Below are 11609 nucleotides of genomic sequence, written 5' to 3' on the forward strand. Positions count from 1 at the left end.
ATTAAGGTGACTGGAGAAAATCTCAAAGCATACTGTTGCGACTAAACCACAAAATTCCATTTTATAGTTGTGTGGTCTAGATAACAGACTGATGAAGCATGACTAGTTGTTGAGCAAAATTTTCATTCAAGTCATCGAAACAAATTTTGTGAATAATGGATGCTATGTGATCATGAAAATAGTGATCGCATGTTTTTGACTTATAAATACATATCTACTTGAAATATTTTTGCGAAGTAACAAGAAATTTGTATTCTACAAGAGTTGCAATATTAAGAAACAAAGTCAGTTCAAATATAAATCTAATTAAAATTATAGCAAGGTTGAAAATTAGACGAAGGAACATTGAATGAAATGGTTGAGGAAACTGTAATGATTAGTGTTAGAAGCTTATGTGAAGAATGAATGGGCTTGGGAATCCAGTTTTTCAAAATTTTAGTCTTGGGTGTGAGTTTATGGCATAGGTGGGCAGCTTTAAGGCAAAAGTAGCTCGGTCGTCATGTTGGTTAATTATTAATCTCTGTTGGTTCGTATTCTTTATATATTAGCGAATTTTTTCATGGTTTTGTAAGCCTCAAAACCATTTACCAGAAAGACGGTACTAGAACCTTTGTTATTATGCACATGAAATATATATCCATTGTGTATAGAGTTACATAGGAAGCAGTTGCAGGTATAAAAAAAATAAAACTGAAACATGGAAGTGAGGCAATGGCACGGGCCCGACATCAACTCGTCTACTCCCGTTCCTTTGGCACTGTCAATACTTGAATGGATTATAACCCGACTATGAATTCTATAACAGTCACTGACTAATTAACGGCTTTAGTTAAACAAATGCATCATTCAACAATTCTTAATTCTTTTATTTCGCACCGGCCACCTTGCTTAAGTTGATAGGCTCTGGAAAAATCTCAAATATATAGGGCTCAGTGAAATTCATTTTTCTTTTTATTAGCGGTAAAGTTCAGCATAAACATCATAATAGGCTTAAAAGACAATCAAGGTGATGGCAGTACGAGCGTACCGGGAAAATGCTTTGCTCAGTGTATACTATAATTTATAATCTTTTCTCTTAGTTGTTAACGTCTAAGCCGACTTAGCTCAGTGGTAGAGCGCGTGACTTTTAATCCCGTGGTCAAGGGTTCGATCCCCTTAGTCGGCGTAATTCCATGTTTTTTTAAGTTTTTGATTCGTTCGAAGTGGAAACCACGACTTTATTCTATATAGTTGTGTGCACTACGACTAATGGGTTAGCAAATTTTTCATTGAAGTCATGGAAACAAACTTTGTGAACAATGAATTCTATGTGATCCTAAATGGTAGAAATAGTTGTTGCGTGTTTCTCACCTATAAATAAATCTATCTGAAATATTTCCACCAATTTTGTAACAAAGAAATTTATATTAACAAACCAAGTAGGCATGAATTGTATGGTGATACAAATTTTCTTAAAAGATATAGCTACAGTAGGTTGGAAATTGGACAAAACAACACTGAATGAGGTGCGAGAGGAAACTGAATACTTTAAGAATTGTAATAATTAGTGTTTTGAGCAGTTATTGGTAATTCTCCTGCCTGTCTAAATTGGATGATCATCATGTGAGTAAGACTGAAACACTCAGGAGTATTGTTGCATGTGGAAGACAAAGTTTGATGAAATTATCTGGTTTTGTAATATTTAGAAGTTTAGTAATGGTATTAATTTATGATTACTACCAGGTTTACCTTTTAGTAATTTTAAAGATGCTAGTCTTCATTTAAAATGCAGACTCTTCCGTTCGTTTTGACATTATCAGCTCTTGATAATATATTGTCATGTCGTCAAATGCAAGTGTAAGCATATTCATTTGGATGTAGAGACCAGTTTAAACACTTACTGGAAATGCGAGACTATTTAAAAACCAAACTTGATTATACTAAAATGGATCTAGTAATAGTGTTGTATCGGCAATTTACATTTCAGTTAGTCAAACCACTACCCTAAAAATGGATCTAATAATAGTGTCTGTACATAAGAAAAACGCATCTACTTTGCACTTAAAAGACATACCCAACGACACATACAACCTTTTTGTTTTTAAAGGCGCACAACCTATCACTCTTTGTGACATTCTATTGCAAAACCGATAGTTATACACCCTCCACCCCACTTTAAAAGAACAAATAGTTATTGCAACCCCATTTCCACTTTGGAATCCTGGTATCACTAAGCCATTTTCCCGATTAGCAACTAAATTTTGCAACAGTTGTTACGCAGTGTGAATTCGCAACTGATTTTGCAATTGCTTAAATATTAGCAGTTGCGAAATTTGTAACTGTGTTCCGCAGTTGCGAAATTTTGAGCCCTGTTACAATCCGCAACGGCTGACCACACCACATGTGCTGCTTGACCATGTGCAAAGTAACACCTGAACTGCAGGTGTGCAAACAATCTGTGTGCAAGGTAACACCTTAAAATCCTAGATTTTATCATTCTATCCCATTTTCTCTTTTTCTATTCCAGAAACAACTCCTTCCTTCTCCTCCTCCCCATATTCGTACTTATGAGATTTTTTTTACTTTCTGCTTCTTAAGATCTCACAACTTAATCACCCTCTCATAACTTCATCGGGTATTTCTTCCTCTTATTCTTCTTTAATTCTTCATCGAGATCCATAAACAATATAAGTTCGTGAAGATGTGCTCTGAATCGATGAAGAAAATTTGATGAAGATCATCAACAACATAAAACGAAGATTCATCAACAAAAATGAATCTAAGGATGGGTATAATCTCTCCTTATAGTTCTAGTTCAATAGATTAACATATCTATCTTGATTTGAAATTTCAGGAAAGAAAAGGTTTTCTATTTTGTAACCTAATAGATTCGATTTCATCTTGTCTCTCTTTCTTGATTCATGATAAAAGTTAAGGTCTGCATTAATTTTATCTTGATCTTCCTTTTGAGATATAATTTTCTAGGGTTCATTATTGAATCCTTTTATTTTAGAGTTTGCATCCACTCAAACTTTATTTGGGCTTGTTAATTTTGTGTGTTTTTCGTAATTAACTGAATAGAGTTGGATTTTCTCTTGGTTGGATGTGGGTGATAGAAGATACTCAGTTCATTTAATCTATATTTGGCTCCTTACATCAGGTCATCTGAACTTTCAGCTTTAATTTTTGGAACTCTACATTATTTGTGACTCTTTTCATTTGGTTTCTAACAAACTTAGATCAGTAATGGATTTGTTGCAGAGACCCATCAAATGAAATTAGAGATTTATCGACCACGAGGAAGTGCTTTTGCTCTCGAACTACCATCCATCAAGGTAATAACATTTATTCTTTCCAAGTACCACACAATTTTTCATGATGTTAAATATGTTACAACTTTTCCTATTATCACTTCATCATTTGTATTAGTTTCATCTCAAATCTTGCAGATAAATCCTGTGTCGTGCTCATGGGTGTGTTGTACTTGACAGACACAGGGCTTACAACAAAGGAAAGTGAGTGTTTAGCTTCGAAACTCCCTTTGTTTTGGTTCTTTATTTTGAGGTTTGTTTCTCTAGTGAACAATTAGTTTTCGTTCTGACTCTGCAGAGAGTATTGTAAGACTTATACTCGATCAAAGTACTACGAGGATGAAAAACCTTGGAAATGAGATGCGTGACCTTTCATTTTCCTGCACATTTGGTGCTGTAAATTTGGTCAGCTCAGGTTGGCAGTATATTGGTAGAAGGTAAAAAAATATTACAGTGAAACCGTCATAATTGTTTCTCACTTTTTTTGGTACTCGTATCTCTCATAATCGTGCATCGTGATTTGGTTCACAGGCTCAACTATGACTTGTAATCCTCAAGCAGTTGATGTACTGAGGAAAGCTAATGTTCTTATTGTTCCCGGCAGCTGGCAGTGGATGGGTGTATGGTAACTATCCAGTGATATTTTGTCTTTGATTTATATAACTTGGATTACTAACATGCGACGAGAAAGATAGTTGAATACTTGGTTTAAAATTGGTATAATGGATCTGTATGTGTTGATCCTAGGGATGTTGTGTATGGTAAGAAATTCAATATGTTGCCTGGAAAGATGACAACATGTGGTAGTTTAGCAGCTACTGTTATGTATGTGTTAATATAGTTGCTAGCATGTTTATTAGAGAAGAAAGCTGACCTCTTGCAATCCAGGATGTATTCTTAAGCTAAACCTTGTGAAATGTCATTCTCCGTTTGATAGTACTGAAAAGGATCCTCGATGTGGAAACTGCCATGTACTCACTAAGGAACTGACGCTAATGATTTTATGGTTGATAAAGATACCCAGGTATGAAGCAACACCAGAACCTGTTGGTTCATGTTTATTATTGATACATGGTGGCATCATATCTCTATTTTAATATTGTATAATTCAGTTTTAATTTATATCATTCAATTGTGTTTATGTCTTTATCTTCTTCTCATGTTTACTGATCAGGTATATTGTTCAACTTTGCTCATGGGTTTACAGATGTTAAGGGAGTTTAACTTAGTTTGGTTCATGAAGCTAATCAACATCATTATTTCTGATTTCCAGGTACAAAAGTTGAAGGTGGAGCATGTCTTGCTACATTGCTTCTCTCGGATGAGAGTCCTTCAAGGTTTTAATTTTACCATTACTCATTATGTGCATGCCAAAGAATGTCACGGTTTTTGTTAATTGTTGTTCTCTATATTTGTTACTCATATAGCTTTGTGTGTTGTTGTGTTATATCTTTTGACGAAATGTTTTATTCTGTCTATGATTTATCAGCAGGAATTCCAAATGTAAGATGGTTTGGGTGTTAGTTATTGGCTCGATTTAGGAAACAACTTACATTAGGAAAGACCAAACTGATTTCCTAAATCAGTTTCGAAGTCACTTTAGGAATCTGATTTCTTTTAAGAATTAGTTCTCTATTTAGGACTTCTATTTCTAGGTGGATTCTAGATTATTCCTATCCCTATAAATAGAGGTGTAACCCTTTGGTTATTGTATCCTAGTCTGAATTGTTAGAGGTGTGTGAAGAAACAGTTTGTCTATTCTCTAAGTTTCAATAAGAAGTATATTTGCTGCAGTGGAGTAGGCACATTGCCGAACCACTATAATTCTTTGTGTTCTTGTTTAAATTCCGCACTAGTTTTCTGTTTTCTGTGTGAAGATCTTGGGGTGTTTAGGAAGTAGCTAAGCTTAAGCACCACAAACTGGTATCAGAGCCAGTTCTAGGGTTTCGTCTAGAATTAGCTTGTTTGAAGTCAGAAACAGAGTTTGAAGGTGAAGATGTCGAAGTCGATGTCGAATGCAAAGTTTGAAGTAGATAAATTTGATGGTAAGAAAATTTTTACCATGTGGCAGTGTGAAGTTAGTGATGCTTTGAGTCAGCAAGACCTGGAGAATGCTTTATTAGAAGCAAAACCTGCTGCACCAGAGATGACGGATGTTGAATGGACAAAGATGAATCGTCAGGCTTGTAGCACAATCTGTTTGTGCCTTACGAAGGATATAAAGTACGATGTGATGAGTGAGAATGTAGCTTTTAAGATGTGGAAGAATCTGGAAGACAAGTATGTAGTAAAAAGTGTTTCAAACCGAATCATGATGTAGAGAAGACTTTTCAGATTCAACAGAAAAACCAGGTACCTCTATGGTTGAAAACCTCGCTGAGTACATTAGATAATTGCCGATGCACTTAATATTGATGTGAAACTCGAAGATGAAACCAAAACTTGTTGTTTTTTGGCCTCTCTACCTGATTCGTATGAGACTTTCATTGATAGTTTATCGAATAAGATAGAGGATAAAACACTCAAGTTTGATGATGTGGCTGTTGCTCTTATAAGTTATGATATTAGGCAAATGTATAGAGATTTGAACAGGGAAACGACTAGTGAAGCCTTGACAGTCAGAGGGAAGTCTGACAAGAAGAATTCAGGTAAATCAAGGTTCAAAGGAAAGGCCAAATCAAATATCCCATCTTATGATGAATGTTCCTTTTGTCACCAGACTAGACATTGGAAGAAGGATTGTCCTAAAGCAAAGAACAAGGACAAGAAGAAGAGTTTAGATGCAAACGTTGCTGAAATCAAGTCTGGTGCTATTGAAGATGATGAATATGACAAGTTCTCGATGACTGTCCATGACTCAGCACTAGTTGCGAATACAACTGAGTGGATTATAGATTGCAAATCTTCATACCATATGTGTCCTAGGAAGGACTGGTTCGTTAAGTTTGAAAAGTTTGATGGACCAAGGGTGTTTATGGGTAATAATAATACTTATAAAGTTGAAGGGATTGAGAAGATTCGTTTGAAGTTGAATGATGGTGTCATTAAAGAACTTGAAGATGTTCGTCATGTACCGGAATTGAAGAAAAATTTGATCTCAGTAGGTGAACTTGACTCCCGAGGGTTTGAGATAACATTGAAAGGTGGAGTTTTGAAAGTATATTCCAATGGACTAGTTGTTATGAAAGGTGTGAAACATGGAAACTTGTATTTTCTTCAAGGAAACACAAGTGTGAGTGAAGGAATAACAGCGGTATCGGATAGTGTTGAGTCAGACACTACCAAACTATGGCATATGCGTTTAGGGCATACTGGAGAAAAGTCTTTGCAAAAGCTGACTTTGCAAGGCTTGTTGAAAGGCACAAAATCATGCAACAAGTTGGGATTTTGTGAACATTGTGTGAAGGGGAAGAGGACTAGAACGAATTTTATGACCGACAAAAGAACCACCAAGGAAATTATAGACTATGTTCGCACAGATGTATGGGGACCTTCAAGGTCTGCATCCTTGAGAGGTACAAGATATTTTGTCTCCTGTATAGATGACTTCACCAGAAGAGTATGGGTGTACACCATGAGTAGAAAGGATGAAGTTTTGGGAATATTTTTGAAGTGGAAGAAGAAGGTCGAGATGAAGACCGACAGGAAAGTGAAGGCCTTAAGATCAGATAATGGTGGTGAGTACAAGTCTGATTCATTCCTGTGAATCCGTGAAGATGAAGGAATTGAGCGTCATTTCACAGTAAGGGAGACTCCACAACAGAACGGGGTGGCGGAGCGCATGAATCATACATTACTGGAGAAATTACGATGTATATTGTCTAGTGCTAGATTAGGCAAACATTTTTGGGTTGCAGCTGTGGAATATGCGTGTCACCTAGTGAATCGGTTGCCAACAACAGCACTAGAAGAAAAAACACTGATGGAAGTATCGTATGGTAAACCAGTTTCAGATTATGATATGTTACATGTATTTGGTTGTCCCGCTTATTACCATGTGAGGGAAGGAAAACTTAATCCTAGAGCCAATAAAGCTATTTTCGTAGGTTTCCAGTCTGGGGTAAAAGGATATAAGTTATGGTGTCCCGAGTCGAAGAAAGTAGTGATAAGTAGGGACGTTACCTTTAATGAGACTGCAACGTGGAATAATGAATCATCTGAAACGAATGAAGTAAGTCAGCAAATGGTGGTGTTTGAACCAAATGAGAAACCAGCGAAGTCTGTCCACATAAACGAGAATTTAGCAGATGAAGGTTCTGACGAAGACTTAGAATTGGGAACAACTGATGGTTCAACCTAAGAACCAGAACAAGAGGTACAAGTAGAAGAAACACGGCCTGAAGTACAAGAAGAAGCTACATATTGTGATAGTATTTCTCATAGGAAAGAACCAAGAAATACTCGCAAACCAGAACGGTTTGGAGATATAGTTGCATATGCATTACCGATTGTAGAAGAAGAAATTCCTACCACTTATAAACAAGCCGTCAAGACAGTTGAAAAGGTGGATTGGGAGAAATCCATGAGTGAAGAGATGGATTCTCTTGATAAGAATGGAACTTAGGAGCTGGTGGAGCTACCTAAAGGAGAAAAAGCAATTGGATGTAATTGGGTATATACAAAGAAGGAAGGATCTCCAATTACAAGCAACGTAAGATACAAAGCAAGGTTGGTAGCTAAGGGATACGCGCAAAGGGAAGGGATTGACTATAATGAAGTGTTTTCTCCAGTGGTTAAGCATACTTCCATTAGAATTTTACTTGCTTTGGTGGCGCAGTTTGATCTCGAGCTTGTACAACTCGATGTGAAAACTGCTTTCTTACATGGTGATTTGGAAGAGATGATTTATATGAAGCAACCTGAGGGTTTTGAAGTAGCGGGTAAAGAAGATTGGGTATGTAACTTGAAGAGGTTGTTGTATGGATTGAAGCAGTCTCCAAGCCAGTGGTACAAACGATTCGACAAGTTTATGAAAACACAAAAGTACACAAGCAACAATTATGACTCTTGTGTGTACTTCAAACAGCTCCAAGATGGATCCTTTATCTACTTACTTTTATACGTAGATGACATGCTTATTGCGCCTAAGAGTAAGGTGGAGATTCAACGATTGAAAAATCAGCTGAGTAGTGAATTTGAGATGAAAGATCTCGGTGAAGCAAGGAAAATTTTGGGCATGGAAATTGAGAGCTATAGGAAATATGGCACTATTTATCTTTCTCAAAAGTCTTATTTGAAAAAGGTATTGAAGCGTTTTGGTTTATAAGCCAACTCTAAACCGGTAGCACAACCTCTGGCTCGACACTTTTAATTGAATGCTGAACAGTCACCAAAAATAGTGGAGGAGTAGAGGTTAATGGCTGAAATACCGTATGCAAGTGTTGTTGGGAGCCTTATGTATGCTATGGTATTCACTAGGCCTGATATTTCACAAGCCGTTGGTGTGGTTAGTAGATATATGTATAATCCAGGGAAGGAACACTGGCAGGATGTGAAGTGGATTCTGAGGTATATTCAAGGTACTGTAGATGTTGGATTGAAATTCTCACGGAATGAGAGAACTGGTTGCAAAGTAGTCGGATATTATGATTCCGATTACACTGGTGATTTGGACAAGTTTCGGTCCACTACTGGGTATGTTTTTACAGCTGCGAGTGGAACGATAAGTTGGAGGTCAACCTTACAACCAATAGTAGCATTATCGACAATTGAACCTGAATATATGGTTGTTGTAGAAGGTATAAGGGAAGCCGTGTGGATGAAAGTTTTGTTTGAGGAGTTGGGGATTCAGCAAGAGAAAGTAAAAGTGTATTGTGACAGTCAAAGTGCGATACACCTAGATAAGAACAAAGTTTATCGCGCTCGAACAAAGCACATCAATGTACGATATCACAAAGTACGGGAAATTGTTGAAGAAGGTGAAATTCTGCTGGAAAAGATTGGAACCGCCAACAATCCAGCAGATATGCTCACCAAAGTGGTGACAGGTGAAAAGTTTAGACATTGTCTAAACTTGATCAGCATTGTGCATATTTGAAGACACCTTAAGGGTGTAGTGGTGCTGTCAAGCACATGTGAAGCCCAAAAAGGGAGTGAAGCATTTTTATGATGAGTGAAGAAGTGAAGCATCTAATGATAAGTGGAAGCAGCAAAATTTTGAATGAAATGGAATGTCAAATTTCATGCCAAGGTGGAGAAATTAGAGAATAGTGAAGTTGTCCTAAAATCTTGCCAAGATGGAGAATTGTTAGTTATTGGCTCGATTTAGGAAACACCTTACTTTAGGAAAGACCAAACTGATTTCCTAAATCAGTTTGCAAGTCACTTTAGGAATATGATTTCTTTTAGGAATTAGTTCTCTATTTAGGACTTCTATTTCTAGGTGGATTCTAGATTATTCCTAGCCCTATAAATAGAGGTGTAACCTTTTGGTTATTGTATCCTAGTCTGAATTGTCAGAGGTGTGTGAAGAAACAATTTGTCTATTCTATAAGTTTCAATAAGAAGTATATTTGCTGCAGTGGAGTAGGCACATTGCCGAACCTGTATAATTCTTTGTGTTCCTGTTTAAATTCCGCACTAGTTTTCTGTTTTCTGTGTGAAGATCTTCGGGTGTTTAGAAAGTAGCTAAGCTTAAGCACAACATGGGGATCGAAGGAGAAAATAATGTTCTTATCATAGATTTACTTGGACCTATTCTGGAAGATCTCTTTAAAGGCTGATTTAATGCTTGCTGATTAGATGGTAAGTTTTTTATTAAAAAATTCTAGGGCTAATGCTGTTAACTTTTAGTGCCATTGTTTTTCTGTAAGTCGTGTCTTTATGGTGTTTGCGAAAAAATTTTCAGATCAACCGAGTGGAATTAGTTCATGTCAAATCTTTATTGAATATAGTTATTAAGCCATACATGCGTTAAAACTCATTATAGACACTCTGAAACTTAACACATGGTAACTGGGTTTGCTATTTATAAGAGTCATCAACTAAATAGAAGACAATATCTACTGCATGTGGATATATTTTACTGCATTGTTATAATGTGTAAGAAATCATAAGTCTCATCTTAAATTCCATCTTAATGACCTTTTGAATATTATACATGTATTTCCTGTCATAGTGGAACATGTATGTCCTAGACATTCGGTCTTATAGGATAATGTGATTGTGCAGGTTTGTGGAATTCGTAAAGTTTCTTAATGAGTGGCTGCATTATTAGCGTGAAAAACGCCCTCAAGCCAACAAGAACTCTGCTCTTAATAATAAGTTTATTACCCTAGATAACGATTGTAGCTCAGACGTGAACTATTCTGACGCGTAAAGTGTTGATGAAGGACTTAGAAACGTTCTTTTAGTTACATGATCAGTTGGGGTACGTTCCTTTTGTATTTGAAGAAAAAATGAAGCTCAACTATTTTTTCTCTGTAGTATTTATCTTTGTTATTGGCTTAAAGATTTTATCTCTTGATACGTGAAATCTGACTGTAGATTTATATCTTGTGCCATAAACCTTAGTAACTTTACCAAGGAAATTTTGTTATAATTTTTTGTTTTGTATTTAAAGGTTTTTATTTTGGATTGAACTGTGGTCTAAATGTTCGCCTGAAAATGTTGCAGGGAACTTACTAGGTCAACAGAAGATTGACTTGACTTTTCTACTGTTGCAAAAATTTAGCAACGGCCATAATTGCTACTAAATTTGAACCAGAATAACAAAATCCGGTCCAGCTAAGAGGAGCCGTTTTAACTTTTTTCGGTTCCAAATTTCGCAACTGCTTGTAGTTGTTACGACAAAAATATAGCAGCAACAGTAAGTTGTTGCTAAACCTATTCGCAACAGCTAAAACAGTTGCAAAATCAAGAAAAAAAACAGTTGGCTGAACCGAAAATCGTTGCGAAAAGAATTTCGCAACGGTTTATGAGATGTTGCAAAAAAATGCAACGCTATTTTTTGCAACGGCTTTCTGCTGTTGCAAGTCCCTTTAGCAACTGCATGCAGCCATTGCTAATCCCTAAAAGGGTGTAGTGTATGGTCACTCCTGGAGAAGAGAATTCTCTGCTAGATGGTTATGTTTCAGAATTACTTAAGTTTCACAGCTCCATTGATGCTAGCAAAAATATGTTGGCAAGAGTAAACAATCTTAGAATTTAGGAATGGTTACGAAGAGTCTTACAATTGTGTAGACATGTTATGTTTCATTACGTATTTATATGAATATAAAATACAAAGAATTGAAGAAGGATTCAAACCTAAGTTAAACAATAATGACGAGAATACAGGATAGTTACAACTAGTTACAACTTTTTACAATAACTATGAGT

General features: G+C 36.2%; 1 non-coding gene across 1 annotated transcript; it reads left to right on the forward strand.

Annotated features, from left to right (window-relative positions):
* The first annotated feature begins 1093 nt into the window (after window positions 1–1093).
* Window positions 1094–1165, forward strand: TRNAK-UUU. The gene has a single exon. It is a non-coding gene; the product is annotated as a tRNA-Lys (tRNA).
* Window positions 1166–11609: the final 10444 nt, after the last annotated feature.

The sequence above is a fragment of the Papaver somniferum genome, chromosome 2, assembly GCF_003573695.1.
Source record: "Papaver somniferum cultivar HN1 chromosome 2, ASM357369v1, whole genome shotgun sequence".
Lineage (NCBI taxonomy): Eukaryota > Viridiplantae > Streptophyta > Magnoliopsida > Ranunculales > Papaveraceae > Papaver > Papaver somniferum.